Source organism: Pinus tabuliformis, chromosome 2_1 (assembly GCF_031772625.1).
Source record: "Pinus tabuliformis cultivar Carrire ecotype Pingquan chromosome 2_1, CPIR1, whole genome shotgun sequence".
Taxonomy (NCBI): Eukaryota; Viridiplantae; Streptophyta; class Pinopsida; order Pinales; family Pinaceae; genus Pinus; species Pinus tabuliformis.
In genome coordinates this window covers 437895545-437915153 of record NC_142299.1, presented here as the reverse complement: position 1 = coordinate 437915153, position 19609 = coordinate 437895545, and positions in this window count along the sequence as shown.

Below are 19609 nucleotides of genomic sequence, written 5' to 3'. Positions count from 1 at the left end.
TGATCATAGTTCATTGTTTGTGATCGACTTGACTGGGGGTTGGCCTCTGTATAGCTCTGTATCCTCTGTTTCTTTATCAGCCCATAATAATAAAAGTTTATTACAAATGTGTGTGGTGCTTGTTTGTGCTATTGTTCTTTGTATTATGTTTGGCACTTTTTATGAAGTAACCGCGATGATGATACTTCAGGTATTTCGTGGCAATGTTGATTTGCTCTGTCTGATTTATAAGATTTCTGTTGTTATTTCATGGGAGGTTGCTATGTGCTGTATCATCTCCAAGTGCAGCCGAGGATAGTTAACAACAAATCGTGAACTCCTATGGTAAATGAGCTTTCAAAGGATCTAAAGAAAGTGAATTCTCAAGGAATTTATGTCTTATTAGAAAGTGAATTCTCAAGGAATTTATGTCTTATTTTTAAAACTAGGGTTTTAAGTATATCACAATGTTCTTTAAATGTACTCAAGTCAATGGTAATGGTTGTTAGAGAGCCGTGGACTTACAGGAACGAAGAATAATGAATTTCAAGAAAATGTTGTGTTCAAAGATATCTTTACAGTGTTGAAGTACAAGTAAGCATTGCCTGACATAAAATGGATAACTAAATAATTTTAATGATAAGACAATCGGTATGATTTATATATGGCTTAAAATTAAAAGTAACTCATCTAAAATAGGAAAAACAATCAACGTTAATCATCTTAAATGCATTTGGATCTTCATCTCAGATACTTTGATTTGCAAAGCTTGGGGACCTATCTTAGATACTTTGACTTGCAAAGCTTGGGGACCTATCTTAGATACTTCGACTTGCATAACTTGGGGACCTTGGACGAATCTAACCAATTAGTAATTTGACCTTCCATTGTGAATCAACAATATCCATAAAAGGTCAAATTGTATGATGAAATTGATGTTTCAAAGCTCATTTGTCAACACAACTATCTGAAACTTTTTAGAGGTGAAATTGTCTTATGTACACTCTACCATGATTGCAATTTTTTAAATCCAAAACATAGTTCAAAGTTTCGTAAACTTGTCTTTTGTTAATGACTCTGCAAAAATATTAATGATGTGATCACTTATCTTGCAATAAATAAGATTCACAATATCTTTATTTTGTCAAATAATGGGCATGAAGCCTCCACATACACTATTTTACTATGAACAAGAAGATTCACAATATCTTTATTTTGTCAAATAATGGGCATGAAGACTCCACATACACTATTTTACTATGAACAAGAAGATTTTGTATTGCATAATACATTGGAATCTATTGCTCAAACGAGAAGCCAACCTCATCCATTATGTGGATTCACATTGATTTTGTCAACATTAAATGCACCCTTATATTCAATTTTAGTGGTCAATAGTTCTGCCTGCTTCTTACAAGACCAAAGTAACTGACTAGTTTCATATTCTTAATGCAGTACTTCATACTGTGCTAATATGTATCTTTCATAAACAATCCTTTTTGTGGCCTCTAAGCAGCTCTCTTTCATATCCTACATGGATTTGTAGACCACACTAACATCAAATAATATATCAAATCTGCTATGAATCAAGTAAATGAGGCTCCAGTAGTCTTCTTGTAGAGAGTACCATTAATTTTCAAAGGCACACTCAGTCAATTTCTCTCTTGATTGATATGGTGCCAAAAATGGTTTATATTGTTCCATCCTAAACATGTATAATGAATGGCGATTTATATTTAGGTAAATAAATATATTGTTATCCATTTGCAAAACTTGGCTTCCATAAGGAAAAATACAACACACTCAGGTTTGTAATTCTAAATATCTCTATTTATTGTTTTTTCAAACCCAAAATTAGGTTGACACTACTTCAATTTATGATTAAGTCACCAACATGTAAGTATTATCGCTTGCACATTTATGATTAAGTCAACAACATGTAAGTATCATCATTTGCAAAATATAAACAGTACAATCAAATTCATGATGCTTGAAACCAAAACTAATAATCAATCAATCTTCTTATACCACACTATGGAGGCTTGCTTCAAAGTGTAAAAGGATTTCTTTAGTAGGATGTATGTTATAACTCTTATACAGAATGAATAATGTGTGAAAGAATAAGTAGATAAGAGTTCATATTTGCAATAGGTGCAAAGATTTCAATGTAGTCAATATGAATATGATCTTGTTGAGAGAAGATTTTTGTCACAAGTAAATTTATGTTTCTCAATAACACTTGTAGATGGTAAATTTAGTTTTGTAGACCATTAGGCATTTCATCACATTCTTTCTTTATGTAGATGGTAAATTTAGTCTTGTATACCATTAGACATTTCATCACATTCTTTCTTTATGCCTGGGGAACTAAGTCAACTTTTATTTTTCATCAAAGGAATTGCACTCTTTAGTCATATCATTCTCCCATTTAGATTAAACTTGTGCATCTGAATGTCTATTGAGATCAATTCCTTTAGGATACATGCCATGAAAGCAACACTAACACACTATTTCTATCAAGTCTTTCTTGAGTCATTTATCGTACCTACATTAACATCGACAACTTCAATTGTCTTAGTCAACCATTGGAGAAGACAAATGTCCCTTATAGATGGAATTTTTGTATTAGATTCACCATGAGAATTCATAGTCAAATGATTAGATAAGCCATTGCTTGTAGTCAATTATATTGGAAAAGATCCACTCGAAGTGAAATCCGTTACACTAGTTGATTGCCTAGTGGAAAAGCTAGTCAATGCATTAGTTAAGGTTGTATAATAATATGCTGATATAGAATTTGTCCTAATCTCAAATGCGTCATTGCTTAATAATCCATATGGGGACTTTAGTTTGGCAATCCTTGGAAGTCTACTTATTAAAAGACAACATCCCACCTGCAAATAACTTTTCATTTTATTAGAATGAACAATTTGTAGGCATTTGCCAATTTGTAACCTTCATGGCCAACCTTCAAGCAACAAAATTTGTTACAATTAGATGATTTATCAAATAAAGAACAGAGCTTCATACATGTATGATTTTTCTTTTTGCAATCATGACTCCCATCATGACCTGCCAAGTTTCAGCATTCCTCCAATTCATTTCCTTGGTGTGATTCAAGAGAGCAATATGTGCACTTTTCATCGCAACAATGGTTACCCATACAAGAGTGATCAGGGGAATGGCCCTTCTCTAGAACACACCGCCAAAAACATACAGAACATTTACAAACACATACAGAGAGTCCCTGTTTCAATTCTGCAAGTGATAAAATTGCCTCCAGTTGCAACTTTTGTACATCAGCATTCCCAAAAAATTCTGCAGTGTTGCAGTGAAGCCACTTTTCAACACGATCGCGCCGTCTATCAGACAATGCCACTAAGAAATCGAGAAATTTAGAGTGCCAAAAATCACCATTTTTGCCTCTCCTTTCCAAGACACATTCTAGTTTCGATCTGAGACGATACAAAATTTTGCCATTTGACATAGATTCATCCAGAGCTGCAAGCTCCAAGCCAGTGTCATGCAAATCTAGAAGGAGATCCCCAATTACCATTGGAGCGTCACTTACCTCTTCCTCTGAGTCAAATTGGCAGCCTTCAAACACTGAATCATGATTAGATAAGCCATTGCTTGTAGTCAATCATGCATGGATTCATTTGACTATGAATTGGCTCTGGATAATACAAATGTATTGCCTGCATTCCAAATTGTGGTCAAGGAGATTTACACTAATGTGAGCAAGAAAATGCTAAATTCAGATTCCTATAAGTCTCAATTGTCTCTCAACAGAGTTAATATTATGGATGTATATGGAGTGGAACCACCCAAGACAAAGAATTCTTGCTGCTGAGGATTCAGAGAAAAAGCTCCTTTGTTTCTGGGCCTTCTTCAAACAATTGTCTGTGTCCTTAATTGGAAGAACAAATATGCAGCATAAGCTATCAGCATGATGATGCTGCTGACTCTAGACAGTTGTAATGTTGATACAGCTGCTTCACTATATGTCATAGATTGTTGAAGGGCCAAGGGTGCATGAGACACAGTGAAGCCATCATGAGAAGACTGGAGTCGATTCCAGAAATAACCTACATCATATAGCAATACAACACCCATGGTTAGGCCCTAATGAATGAATATCATGAGCAGGTCGGACTTGTTTTTGTGTCCTAGGTTGTTAAAGAAAAACTAAAAATATATCACATGCCTTGTCAAACCGTTGTTCTTTTTTCATGTTGGCAATTCCTCCACAAAAGAGAGATGTGCCAAGCACAAAAAGTAAGTTGGAAAGCACAGAGCCTAGTAGAGAATACTTGACCACATTGGTCTTGCCATGGTAAAGTGTGAACACTGCAATGAGCATCTCTGTTGCATTTCCACATGTGGCGTTGAGCAGCCCGCCAACTATAGGAGAATTAATTAACAATATATTTGCATCAGTTACTTTGAAATGTAAAACACTTTCTCATATAAATCAATTAGCTCATATCTTGTATCCACAAATATGAGTACATAGTCCATATACATATAAGAATCTCACTTGTTGGTCCAGTGTAGAATGCAATTTGTCTGCAACAATTTACAACAAAACATCAGATTGTAGAACCAACAAACATAATATTTTATGAAGTCACTGCACTGCAGTGACCATTCCAAGTGTATAAACAATTGCAGTACAAGGTATAGATTACACATAACCTATGTACATATACCATGCAATTTTTCACTTACTCGGTGACAAAGCCTATACGTTCAGCAAGAGGTGCAAGGCCAAGCAAACTTATGATGAACACCCAAACCTGCAAACAAAAGAATGTGGAAAATGATGCCAGAAAAACTTACAGAAAATGTCAGAAATGATAAACTTTCAAGTAGCATGAACCCTCCGTCCTTTCTATTGATAAACTTACAGAAATGATGCTACTTTCAATAAAGAGCTTGAAAGACAACTTGTTATTGTTAGATTGCTTACAATAGATGGGCTGGAGCTTCCATTTCTGGTTGCTCTGTTTCTTCCACTCAAAGAGGATGAGTTCATTTCCATCACGTATTCCTCCAACATGGCTATCTGCAGCTTTCGCATCCATATTCAAATTAATGTTGTTCACAGGGCTCAGACATTGATACCTATTTCCAACATCTGCACTTAAGGTCCACAGAACAGACTGCTCTGCCTTGTCATGATTATAATCTGCCAAGTATATCTGTTCAACAACATTCAACAAAAACTATGGATTAGGGGACCACCGTTGTAAACAACTCTGTTGCAGCCCATAATGCCCAAGACCCTGGCATTCCGAAACCCTGAGTTAAGGTGGTTTATAGCATTGCAGTGAATAAGACTTCTCTACATATCCAGAGGAGAGGCTATATTAAACAATGAAACTAAAAGGAAAAGGGAAATAGAAAGTTTTACCTGGTCCCATTCTTTATCCCCGTGTTTCAGAGCATGTTTGGCATTCCAAAACCCTGAGTTAAGGTGGTTTATAGAATTTCAGTGAATACGACTTCTCTACATATCCAGAGGAGAGGCTTTTTTCCAAGGAAAAAAAATGGTAACCTTTTATTAAAAAATTTAATGAAAAGTTACACTAGCAGATGCAATGAAGCATTCCGTAAGAAGCCACTTGGGCTCGAGTGCTTTCGCACCCAACACAGACGTGCAAAGAATAAGAGCTGAGAAGAGAAGAGAAAAGAAAAAGAAATAGAAATTTCAAGTTTTCCTCCCCTTCTTCTTTTCGACCTTACGCCACTCTCCTTGAGTGGGCTCGGTTGAGGCAATGACTAACTGGTTTCCAGCATTCTGAGAGCCTGTTTCTTTGTCTGAGTCTGATGTGTCTGAGTGATGGTATCGTTTTGTGCCTCCCATGCTTTGGTCCACGCTTGTCATCTGAACCTGTGAAGCCTTGTTGTCTGATGGGTTTTCCTTCTGGTTCTCTGTTTCATCTTCCTCTATAGTGGTATCATTCTCTTCTGCTTCTGTTTCTTCTTCTTCTTTTCTCCGATGGGCTTTCAGTTCTGCTGCTCTCTTCCTTACGACGTCATCTATGTTCTGCCATCCTTTTGCCTTCCTTTGGTGCGGCTTGCTTTTGTTTTGACTTTTGCATGCATTAAACAGATGACCTGTTTGTTGACATCCCCTACATCTGAACGCTGTATTCTCATAATCCAGAGTTTGTTTCCACTGAGAGTTGTTGAAATTTAGAATGATGCTATCAGGTAGTTCTTTTCTAAGATCTTGTATGTGTCTCTCTAAATCAATCTTTAACATTCTTCCCAGGGCGTTCCCTATAGCTAATAAGGCCTTGTAATGCCAAAAATGTATCGGAAGGTTATGCAGCCTTACCCATACAGGCATCCTTGATACCACCATGGTATTGGCATCGAACTCCGGGAACCATGGGGTAATAAACAGTCCCGCATTGCCCCAGAACCATGGCCCTTCATTAAGGATTTTTTCCTTTTCTTCTTCTGCGTGAAAAGTCACTATGAAAAAACCCTTTGAACATAGTTTTATTTGACAATTTTTGGTCCAGACCGTGTAGATCCATTGGTACAAGGCATCGGTTCTCGGCCAGAAGCCATTAAATCTACAGATAACAGCGTTTTTCTGTAGATCTGAGAATATGTGTTCTACCTCTGGTAAATCCAGCGAGATGGATGGACTTTCTGGCGCTTGATCCACAATGTACTGCCCTGGTGGTGCATTATCAGTTGTAGCTTCTTTCATCTTTGGGGCTTCTTTCCCTTTGGCTGCATCGCGGTAGGTACCTATAGGTTTTGAGGTATCTCCCTTTGATCCGCCTCGCAGACGGTGATTGAGAGTAATAGTTGAATCCTTTGCCACCCTGTAATGCTGGAGTGTGAGTTGGTCCTGCAAACAGTACCCTGAAAAAATTAGGATTTGTAGTGCAGCTGGAATCCCTATTTTTCCCTGGATCTCTTTTTTTAGCTCCAAAACACTCATCCGATCCCAGATCTGCACACTAATGTGTCTGCCTTCTGTTGATCTGATAAAAATTTGCTTCAGATCCGTTGTGTCTCCATTGTATTCTGGATCTGGCCAATATTTGTTTTGCTTCTGTCTGGGATCTGCAGATCGAGACTGCGGCGTGCCAAAATGAGGCTTAGGAGCTGGCATGCACCTCTTTTCTCCATAGTCACAAACCAATTTCCCATACCTGAGCATGAACTGCTGCGTCGATGTGATATAAGCCCAGATCTGCGCTGCAGGGGGCATAGAAGTCTCAAAACGCCGTGGAGCCAGGGCCCTACTCCCATCCTCAGCTTGATCTACAGCTTTGCCTTTTAAGAACCGTCCTCGGTCGACAGATCGAAACCCCGGGGTTCCTAAATGGCCCATGAAAGCTAGCAGATGCCTCTTCTTTTCATATTCGCAATCAGATTTTCCATACCTGTACGATGGCGTATCAAGACGCGTCAGGGTGAAAACCATTTGTTTTGGGGCCGAACAAAAAATTCCTGATGCCGCCGTGGAGAAGTCTATCTGCACCCTGAAGGAGGAGAAGCGCAGATTGCTATGATTCGAAGCGTGAAAATCCTTTCCATCCGCCAGTTCGATCCAGGACCCAAAAGGGCCTCCGAGCTCAGATCCATCGCCCAGACCTCTATCCGATCTCAGGCAGGTCAGAACTTTTGGATCCGCGGCGGCGGCGCTGAGAATGCTTGCTGAAACCCTAAATCCAAGATACGCCTCCATCGCTCCGCTCTCCTTCCCCATATCCAGAGGAGAGGCTATATTAAACAATGAAACTAAAAGGAAAAGGGAAATAGAAAGTTTTACCTGGTCCCATTCTTTATCCCCTTGTTTCAAAGCATGTCTGGTGGTCTTGTATATCGATATGGATACCTAGTTGTTGTTCACGTGAATTCATTTGTTTAACTTCACCTTCAACTAGGCAATCTTTAAGGTATCTAAACAAGTTCAATGGATATTTATGACTACTTTTATTCTATTTCATAGCCACTTTAACCCCCGAATAGGGTTTTCGGCATGGCTTCCTCAATTCAAACTCATTATCATCGACCCTTGCTTTCAAAAAAGCCCATTCACATTTCAATATTCTTCCACACACTATGCCTTACGGCGTTTCCTTTGCAACATTAGGTGCAAATGCTAGTTTAATTCTTTCTTCACCAATGGTTCCAGGCTTGGATGCATCTTGTGAAGCTTTTGTTGGTAGGGCTTAGCCTCCTTTTCTAAAGGAATTACATGCTGCATAACGTTGGTATCAAAGGTTTTTAGGTCTCCATATGTCCATGCAAAGACATCCTTGTATTCTTTAAATAGCTTGAAAAATGTAGCTCTTTCTTGTGGAGAGCACCCCAAGCCCAAATTAACAGTTTTTGGGTCTTCTTTGGTTCCAAGGTTGACCGATTCGTACTTCATGGATGAGCTATGCGTTTTGCAATTAGTTGGCTTCTTGAATTTACCATGCAGGTCATACAAGTGCTCCATCTTGACAAGTGACTTGGGAATCATATTGGATTGATCCTTTTCCTCATCTTCCCTCTCATTTATAAGTCTGTCGTGCTCTTTTTCATCAATGATTGCATTATTGAATGTCTTCTCGCAGTGCAAGAACTCAAAGATTTGCTCGTTATCTTCAAACACCTGCCAATTTGAGATGTTATCAGGCACAGATGGTCTGAAAATCAATTCAACATAGCATTTATTCTTCTTTAATCTAAAATCAGGCAAAATTTTTGCAGCCATACCAGCCATTAGATCGGTATCTTGGTTTTTTCCTCGAGGTATGTATGTGATATTAAAAGAACCAAAACTATCAATTAAGTTCCATACCTCATGTTGGTACCTTACCAGGTGTGGCGAATTGCAGTGTATCCTCTTCCTTACCTGGTCCACAATTATTTGCAAGTCACCAATGACTTTAAGATTTTTTACCTTCATATCAATGGCCTTTTTCAGGCCTTGCAGCAAGCCTTCATATTCTGTCGTTTTGTTGGTGCACGTGAATTCCAACCGGCTGGCCATCAGTTTTTGATTCCCTTGTGGATCAACGAGAATGCTCCCAGCACCTGCACCTTCAAAGCAGTTAGAGCCATCAAAATAGAGTGTCCAAAATATAGAGTCTAGTGTTACATCAATTGATTTGCTTCCTACGAAACTAGTTCTATCATCTACTATATTACAAGGTGGTTCATCAGTTGGATTACAGGGGAGAGCTTCCAACTATGTGTTTATTGCAGTTTCTTCAATTGTTTCTGCATGGAATTCTCCAAAACAGGTTTCTGTGGCACAAACATTGAAACTATAATTCCCAAGGATAGAGTTGGTAAACATTACAAGTTCATTGGGACCGTTTAGCTCCGTCACTACATACTTCATGTATCTATCTCGATCAACTCTCAGCATATCACCTTTTCCCTTCTGTGGCAGCAAGATATGGGACCAATCAGTTGAGAAGTATCCATTCAGTTTTACTGACCAATCCCTACTAAGCAGCATTCCATAAGCCTTAGGTATGTTGACTACAGCTATGTCGATGACTTGTGTGTATTGTGGTTTAGTAGTCATCTGGATCAATACATCTTTCAATTCCCCAATTACATTCACATTTGTCCTGTCTAATTGCATGATTCGAGTTCCAGTTTTCTCAGGTATCACATGAAGTCCTTTAGCAATAGCATAAGGCTTCATAGTGGGTGAGGCACCTGAGTCTACCAAGCAATTGTGTATGTTCATGTTGAATATTTCAAATGTGATGAGGAAAGGGGGAGTCATGGATTTTGATTTCCTTCCTATCATGGCCACACTGACATCTTTGGGGGTTCAATTCATTTTTGATAGAGTGGCTTCCATGGCTGGTGGCTTTTGGGATGTACTAGACGTACTAACGGGTCTAGATCCCAACTTCTAGGTTTGGCTACTTGGGATGGTGGGAGTTTTGCAGTTCCACTCATTCATAGCTTTCAAGTGCAAATCTCTTTGCCGTGTTAATATTAGCAAATCAAAGTATGTGATATTAACCCTAGATTTCTTAAGATCATCCACAATATTGTAATCAATGTTATAAACAGGATATGGCAGAGTAAACATACCAGTTTTGTTGTTCTTAGGTGGGAGTTTACCATTTTGAGTCGCCTTCATCGCGGTGGGAGGTATATTATCTTTCTCAGGATGGTTTGCCACTGGGGTATTCTTGGACTAACCACTAGGTCTACCCTTCTCAATAGGAACTTTGGGAGTGGGTGCCTTCAAAGGGTGAACATATTTATTTGTCTAGTCTACAGGCTTCATCACACCTACAAGTGGCCCTTTACTTCGTGTATGGATTTCATTAGTGTGGATTTCTGCCATACTATCTCCTTCATCGTCATCGTACTCATTTGTGTAAAAATCCCATAGTACATTGATTTGAGATTCTTTGTCCAAGGGCTATTCTACTTGGTATTCTTCCTCATTTTCTTGTTCTGGCTCTAGCTCCACTATAGGTTCTTCTTGGTTAAGGAGCGATCCAATAAGAACCAACTCTTCTGTATTTAAATTCCCTTCATTGGGTGGAGCAGGCAACACAAGCAGACCATGACCACCTTCTGTCCTTTTGCAGTAGAATGGTTTAAAAGGTCTTCTGTTGTTATAATCTCCTCCATTCCCACTTGTACTCTCTCCAAAATTCCTTTTCATATCGATGACTATGTTTGTCAATTTCTTAATGATCCAATACAAACCTTCCACATATGTGGTGTCCCTTTCTTTGCCCTCAACCACTTTGTTGTCCCTCCCATTATTATTCTTGGGAGACTGAGAGGATTTCTTTTCTCTAGTTGTATGATGACATGCTGTGAGACTGATCATTTGATTCTCAACTTTTACTGCTTTATCGATAGCACCCTGTAAGGTTTACGTGTTACTCCTCTTGACCCACATCACAGTAGGGACAAGGAAAGAAATGATGTAGAATTCCATGAGCACCTCCTTAATAGGTCTAGCATTAGCCGGGATTCTGTTGAACAAGTTGTTGAACCGGATGTTAAAATCCTTGACCTTTTCTTTGGTTTCCATTTACAAATGGGATAGTTCTAAAACTAAGGCCGCAGGTGTTTTTTCAGCGCCATACTTGTCTAAGAAGGCCTATTGAAAGGCAGCCCACGAGGTGATCGATCCTGTTCTCAAGCTAGAGTACCATGTGGAGGCTGCACCAATCAGAGTAAAAGGGAATAGGCGACATACTATATCTTCATCGGCTACCCCCAACATGCACATGGCTAAGAAGAAAGAGTGAATATGGTTATCAACGGTGTCTCCCTTCTCAGGGTTGAATTTAGGCAGTACTCTTTCTGCATTCTTCGGTAAGGGATGTTGCTGCCCAGGTACCACTACGACATCCTGAGCGAGCCAAGGAGGGAGTGCTCCCAGAGGAGGTGGGAGTTGGTTTCCACCCGGTTGAAGCTGGTTCCCACCTGGAAGAGGAACGTTAGCCATATTGTGGATGGGGATGTTCTGGTTGAACGTTTCTTTGAGGCGTTCTTTATTAGGATTTACCAAATCGGGCCAGGGATTACCTTTAGAGAGTGGATCTTCAGGAATTTCTTCCCAGGGAGTGTCAATACTTTGCAAGGATTCAATCACAATATCTTCAAGAGACGAGGCTGTAGATGTCTCTTCATTTATGGAACAGATCCTTGGATTTCTTTTAGTTGTCGGAGGTAAAGAGTGAAATATGGGGAGCCAAGAGAGGGAACGAGCGTAAGCCCAAGTAAGTATTCTGACTGGTTGTTCCTGAGTGACAGGATACTCCCACAGTGTCTCTTCTTCGAAATGAGGCTTTTCCGAATGAGAGGAAGGGTCTTTTCAACCTTCACGATCCATGCATTAATATTTTCGAGTCCATGCGCGAAATTTATAGATGAAATCATAAAAAGTTGTGGATGATGGTTCAGGCCCTTCTTCTAGCGCCAATTTGTTGACATGGCGAATTTTCACTATATCAACAAGGGGAACTAGCCCGATCATAGACCCCAATTAGATCTGCTTTCGTTTGGAGTGGCTAGTTCCAACATGTTTTAAAGGACCTCATGAATTTTTATAGGTGTTGAGAGATTGCTTCGTGGAAGAAGACTTCAATTAAATCAACAAAAGGAAACAGCTAACCTATATGTATCAAATCCAATCTAAACTACTTAAGCTAGTCCTAACTATCCTAATCTATCCTGCAGGAGCATAACAAAAAGAGGTTAAACATCATATATAAATTCCAACTCCAAATGGATCAATTACTGGTTCACATAAGAACAAGGCTACATTAAATCTGAATTGCAATCCAATTACTCATACATGAATACACATTCCTTTTCATACAAATAAAGCTTGCAATTGATGTCTAACATAGTTTCAAATGAAGGATTGCTCATGAATTAACTATGATGAAGAATTACATTCAAACAACCAAGGTTAATCACAAGTTATATCATTATCAATATGCACAAAAACAAAATACATGTGTATTTATGCCAACAACAACACCCTATTTCAAAACACATAAAAGCAAAGGAAAATAAATCAGAAACCAAAGGCTCCTCATTCAACTAAACAATCTTCTTTATTCATAATAAATCAAGGTTGTTCTCCTAAAAAAAAAACCTTTCCCTCATCTACGGAGGTAATATTTATGCCTCTGGAGATGACCTTCAGTCTTCCCTTTCACCTTTCCCCTTCCCCTGGTGTTTTCAATATACAAATCAAAATATACAGAGATAAAATTGTCAGTGTAACCGCTAACACGTAGAAGGCATATCTATTGGAGCGCTTCATTTCTTGGGGAAATGGATAGATGCTAATTAAATGGAGTGATTGTGTGTCATCTCCCCATGATGAAACCTGGGATATCTTTTCCTTTAGAATACACAGGCTATTCGTGGAACCCCAACTGAGAATGCCCAAGGTTGGATATTTAAACAGAACATACTCGCATACCTGAACTCTTCAGATCCGCTCAAGCGTCTTTTACTCCTCACCTGCAGAGAAGATTAGCATTAGCTTTATGATTATGAACATATGATAGAAACGCCCAAGAACAACTCTTTCCATAATTGAAACTTTAAAAATGATAAGGCATAATGAAATCAAAAGGAGCAAGTGCGAAAGAATCGACCCCTGGCTCAGCCAAAGTTGTGCTGCGACCGAGTCGCAATCGTGCATCTCAACGAGAAATCATAGGCAACATCACCCCTATCAGATTTCCTTTGAAAACCCAGACCATGACATTTCATCGAATGCACAGGAAAACACGGGAAAACCGCGGCCGAACCCTAAGGGGGACTTCAAAAATTATGTACCGGATCTATAACCATCATCGAGTCCGCCATATGGTGTCGCACCTTATGCATGAGCACTAAACTCCGCCGAAAGCAATTTGCGATGGGGCGGGGGCGGACCCAAAAATATATATATATTATGTTTAATAGGATCGATGGGTCCGCCATATCACATTTTATTTTATATATGATCCTCGGGTTCCGCCGATTGTGATATGCAATGGGCTCCGGACCAGAAATATATAAGTTATGGTTTATAATGCCGTCGGATCCGGTACCTCATGGTACGCGTTGCGCGCCAATGTTGCATGCGATAAGAAAAAAGGAATGTTATGTGTATTTTGTGAAGTATTCCCATTATAAAGAGTTATGATGGGAATAAAGACGCAATGGAAGATTTTGCGGGTTAAGCACACCAACGATTATAATAAGGGTGGGGGTGATTATATGTGTGGGCATAAATGTACCATGAATGCTTATGAAGATTGAAGAGTCCCGATGAAGGGAATGAATGAAGGGTTAGGTTGGGTCATGAATGAATCATGTAGCAGAGGTTTATTCAAGGGGCTTAGCCATTAGGCATTGAAAATTTGACTCGACAAAGAGTTAAAATACCTGGGATAAAATAGATCATTCGGAAAGATAAAATATCAAACTTCTAGGGGACCCATTCAAAATTTGCTATCAGAGTATGTTTTCATAAGGTAGTGGTTGTGGCCACAACAGGTAGATACATAAACAAACCTCTTGGGAGTACTAAATTTGAACTATGTAAAAACACAGTTGGTACTATAGAGAATTCATTTCTCGTGATAAAATTAATTTGAGAAATGTTATTGTGCCAATGCATTATTATTTCCAACGCATTCTTTTCTTTAAAAAAAATATAGAAATTGCAGTACTTTCCAATGGGACTGTGAATGAACACGCTTCCTTTTCTTTGGGATTTGGTGTCATCTATTTCTTCTCCTCGCATATACAAATTTAGATTTATTTATTTACAGATTCAAATTTCTTTATGCAGTTACTTGTAAGTATATTGCATGAACCAATGGAAAGAACGTTGCAAGTGTTTTTCATTACTCCAGGACCAAATTTGTATAATTATTTTATACAATATATATATATATATATATATATATATATATATATATATATATATATATATATATATAAAACAAAGGTAACTTTGTAATAACTGGTTTTGAATTTCTTCTTTTAGATTAGATAATAAGATACTCAATTAACATAGATATATATATATATATATATATATATATATATATATATATATGAAAAACTACCTTTTTATATAATTACTATGAATTTGTTATATATACTAACTTTTATATTTCTTTAAGATAAATAAAGTTTATAATCGTAATAATAATAATGATCGTTTAATTTTAAGGTCATGACCAAGCTATAACTAAATTGGTGTAGGAGACCCCTAAAAAAACCTTGTAATTATCTTAAAATTTATATACCTTGGGTTTATAATATTAATCCTTTGTTTCATTAGTTTTATAATATCTTGGATTTTTAATATTGATTCGTTAGGTTTATAATATCAGTCCCATTGGTTTATTAATCTAAGGGTTCATATTCCTAGGGTATAATATTATTCATATGGTTTATAATATTAATCCTAGGGTTTAATATAAATCCCTTGAGTTTATAATCATGGTCAACCATAGTCCAATGTCAAACTGAGACAAAGATTGTCTCAATATGAAATCGACCATGGTTAACCATGATCAACCACAATCGATCATGGTCAACCACGGTCCAATGTGACATTTAGACAAATATTTTTTCAATATGAAAATCAACCATGGACAACGGTGGCCAACCATGGTTAGTCACGATCAACCATTGTCAACCATGGTCAGCGATGGTTAACCATGGTTTAATGTTGCATTGTGACAAATATTGTCTCAATACGAAAATCAATCATGGCCAACCATAGTGAACCATGGTTCAACATCATATTGTGCAAAATATTGTTTCAATATGTAAATCAACCATGATCAACCATGTTTATTTTAGCATTTAGAATATTTATCTAAGGGTTTATATACCTTGATTTATAATATTTATCTTAGGTTTTACCATAGGATTTTATGAATATGAAAATTAATCAAGGTCAACCATCGTCAACTATGGTCCAATGTCACATTGTGAGAAATATTGTCTCAATATGGAAATAAACCATGGTTAACCATGGTCCAACATCGTATTGCGACAAAGATTGTCTCGACCTTAAAATCAATCATGGTCAACTAAGGTCCAAAGCTGCATTGTAACAGAAATTGTCTAAATATGAAAATCAACCATGGTAACAACTATGTTCCAATGTCACATTGTGACAAAGATTGTCTCAATATGAAAATCAACCATGGTTAACCATAGTCATACTATGACAAAGATCGTATCTTGGTCCAACGTCACATTGTGACAATCATGGTCATCCATGGTCAACCATGTTCCAATATCACATTGTGACAAATATTGTCTCAATATGAAAATCAACCATGGTCAACAATGGTCAACCATGGTCACATTGTGACAAAGATTCTCTCTTGGTCCAACGTCACATTGTGACAACCATGGTAATCCATGGTCAACCATGTTCCAACGTTGCATTGTAACAAAGATTGTTTCAATATGAAAATCAACCATGGTCAACCATGGTCACATTGTGACAAAGATTGTCTCTTGGTCCAGCATCACATTGTGACAACCTGGTCATCCATGGTCAACCATGGTCTAACATTGCATGTTTAAACTAACAACAAGAAATGTTAAAAATAGCATCAAAGGGAAATCCTAATTTAATTTGTCCTCGAATTATATTGTAACTCAATTCTCATAGAAACTTGTAGCAATTAAAGTCTAAGTTAAGTTGACTTAGTTGGCTCAGTAAATTTGAGTTCGAAGTCTATCTAGAGTCATGTAGAGTGATCCATAAAGTTTAGGGGCCCAATTTGAGTTCTTATTGAGTTGTAATTATTTAATTCAATTTAACTGAGTTAAATTCAGTTAAACTGGTTCTAATTGTTGGAGGAACTAGTGAGAGGTCAAGTCAATTAAATTGGATTTAATTCACATGCAGTGATCAATCAGATAATTGATTATTCACTCAAAATAGCTCATGCATGTCAGTTTAGAGGAAGACCCAGTTGAGATTAGAGTTTAGGGATAGTGTACTATCAGTTGTAAAATCATCTAAATTAAACTGATGATGCATGCAATCAGAGGAAGGCCTATGGATGGATTTTGCAGTTATGAGTGAGGAATTTCCTAATTAAATATGGGTTAATTCCCTAGGCAACTGTGCAAGGATGTAGGAGATTGGTAGGCAACAGATTTGGCTAAGCATTGGCTTGAGCTGGTTTGTGAAGCACAGAGATAGTCTGTACTTGTGCAGAGATTGTTTGGATTTAACAAGCATTGTATTTTTTTCTCAGATCTTCTAGTTAATGCAATATATAGATAGCGAGGTTTTTAGATGTTGCTTTCCCCAAAAAAGTATTGTGTTGTGTGATTGAAATTCTTCCTTTTCTGCTTCATGAATTCATCGATCAATTTTTGTTTTCGCTTATGAGTAGAGTAGATTCAAGTATTTTGTTATAGTATATTACATAAGCAGTTTGAATCTACATTAAAATTCTACATGATATCGGAGATGAAATCACTATAGAAGAGGAGAATACGAGTTTGTTGTGCAGGTGAAATCAAATTTGCAATTTCATACTTCAGATTCAGAAGGATATCGTTCTACGGTTTGAGACTTGAGTATGCCCTAGAGGGAAACTTGAATTACATTGCTTGGAAGGACAGGATGGAGGAAGTGTTGTAAGACAACAGGCTAAAGGAATTCATAAATCATGATATCCTAATGATCCGGATTTAAACAGGAACGCAACAAATTACAGAGATAACCATATACACAAAGATGCAGCGGAAAGAATACTTCATTTCATTAATGGAAAATACTGAAATATGCTTACAAACAGAAATGGAAATAAACTAGCTAGGGCGATGGTAGCTTATCTCTGAGAAGAGATGTGATGGCTACATGCCTCTGAACTCTGTTACAATGAGGCTCGAAGGCCTATTTATTGTTGAGAAACAATGGAAAAACCCTTAACATTCCAAAACCTAACCCTAGGAGATGAAACGCCAAACTGTGGGCCCCGTTTGGGGGTAAGTTGGTACATCAACTTCCCGGGGTCGTAACTTTGGCATATGATCTCCGTTTGACGCGTAAAACGGCTCCGGAAGTTCAGGACCCGAAAAACTGCTAAAAATAGTAAGTTGTGCTACAATTAAGGAAACTGAAAATGCTGAGAAAGACAATGGTGGGGGTCCAGGTGGACTTGGAAGGTGGCCACCAATATCCACCTGGATCATTCCTCCCCCCTTAGGAAGCAATGGTCCCCATTGCGTTGAGCTCCTCCATGAGATGAGGAAACTTCTGCTGAACTTGTTCCCTGGTGAGCCACTTGCCCTGCTGAAGGAGTTGGCCTGCTTTGACAACTCGATACAGTTGGATATTCTGTTGGCGAGTGTTCTTGATCTGTGTGTCCATGATCTGATCAGTTGCAGCTTGTTCCATGCAATCTGGATTTAATTCTGTGGGTTTGAGCTGTTCTGCAATGTCGGATGTGTCTAGCAATGGTGGAAAGTATGGCCGAAGGCGGTCCACATTGAATACTGGGTGCAGGCCAAGGAATGGGGGAATGCTGAGCTCAAATGCATTGTCTCCCATAGCCTTAGTAATGGTGTAAGGACCATATCGGAGTGGTCTCAATTTCCGATAGGCTCCAGTAAGGCGTTCCTTTTGCAAATGCAACCAGACTTTGTCGCCCACCTGAAACTTGTGTGGCACCCGATGTTGATCATGTCGCTGCTTGTACTTGGCATTTGATTTCTCAAGAATGTCATGGACCTGCTGGCGAATATGTTGGATGCGCTCAATGAAGCTGGTGGCCTTATCTGTTTCGGACTGGACATGAGCTGAATTCATGTGAGTAGCTGCAAGTGGCATGGCCACATCAATGGGGCATAGTGGCTGGAATCCCAAACCCACCTGAAAAGGGCTATGGCCAGTGGAGCTGTGAAGAGCTCGGTTGTAGCTGTGTTGAACGTAGGGGAGGCTCTCGTCCCATGTGCGTGGATGCTTTGAGTTATACATGCGCAGAATGTGCACAATCATCCTATTGACAACCTCTGTCTGGCCATCAGTTTGAGGATGGAAGGCTGTGGACTTCGTGAGTTTGGTGTCCAGCATTGACCAGAGACTGGACCAAAAGGTGCTGAGAAACCGACTGTCCCGATCTGAGATGATAGACTGTGGGATCCCAAAGTGCACCCACACTCGTTCAAAGAAGAGTTTAGCAGTGGCTTCTGCTGTGATATTCTTCTTGCAGGCCATCATAATGGCCATCTTTGAGAACCTGTCGACGACCACAAAAACACAGTCATTTCCATGCTTAGTGGAAGGAAGGCCTGACATGTAATCCATGGAGATGGATTCCCAAGGTCGACTAGGGGTAGGCAACGGGGTATAGAGGCCTTGCTTCTTAATGGTCGGTTTGGCAATGGCACAGGCAGTACATGATCGGATGTACTTCCCAACATCCTGTCGAAGATTCGGCCAATAGAAATAGTTTTGCAGTACTGCCACTGTTTTCTCGACCCCGAAATGCCCAGCAGCCCGACTGTAGTGTGCTTCCCAAATCATCTTGGCACGCTCGCTTGAAGGAACACAAAGGTGACCGAGGTGGCATAATAGGGCATCCTGGAGGTGAAAATCTGCAACCTGCCGACCCTCCAAGAGTGTCTGGTATGTGTGGCCGAATTCTGGGTCGCTTTTGTAGAGAAGTGGCCAATCAGAAGTCTCGTGCCCGCAAGAGTTGAGCACGGTGGTTAGCGCCATGATCGGTGGTCGACTGAGGCAATCTGCAACATTATTGGTGCTGCCCTTTTTATACTTGATATTCAAGTGAAACTGTTGCAGGTATGTAGACCACTTCTGATGGCGATCATTCTGCAATTTCCCTTGGGTCTGTATGAACTGCAGAGGTCGGTGGTCTGTGTGGATGACCGTTTCCTTCCCCAAAATGTAATGCTTCCATTGTCGGCAGGCCTGTACAATGGAATACATCTCTTTATCATAAGTGGGGTACTTCTGGACTGTGTCTGAAAGTGTTTCACTGTGATATGCCACTGGATGTCCATGTTGAGTAAGGACTGCCCCAATAGCATAGTCAGAGGCATCTGTCTCGACCTCAAATGGTTGTTGTAAATCTGGTAACGCGAGCAC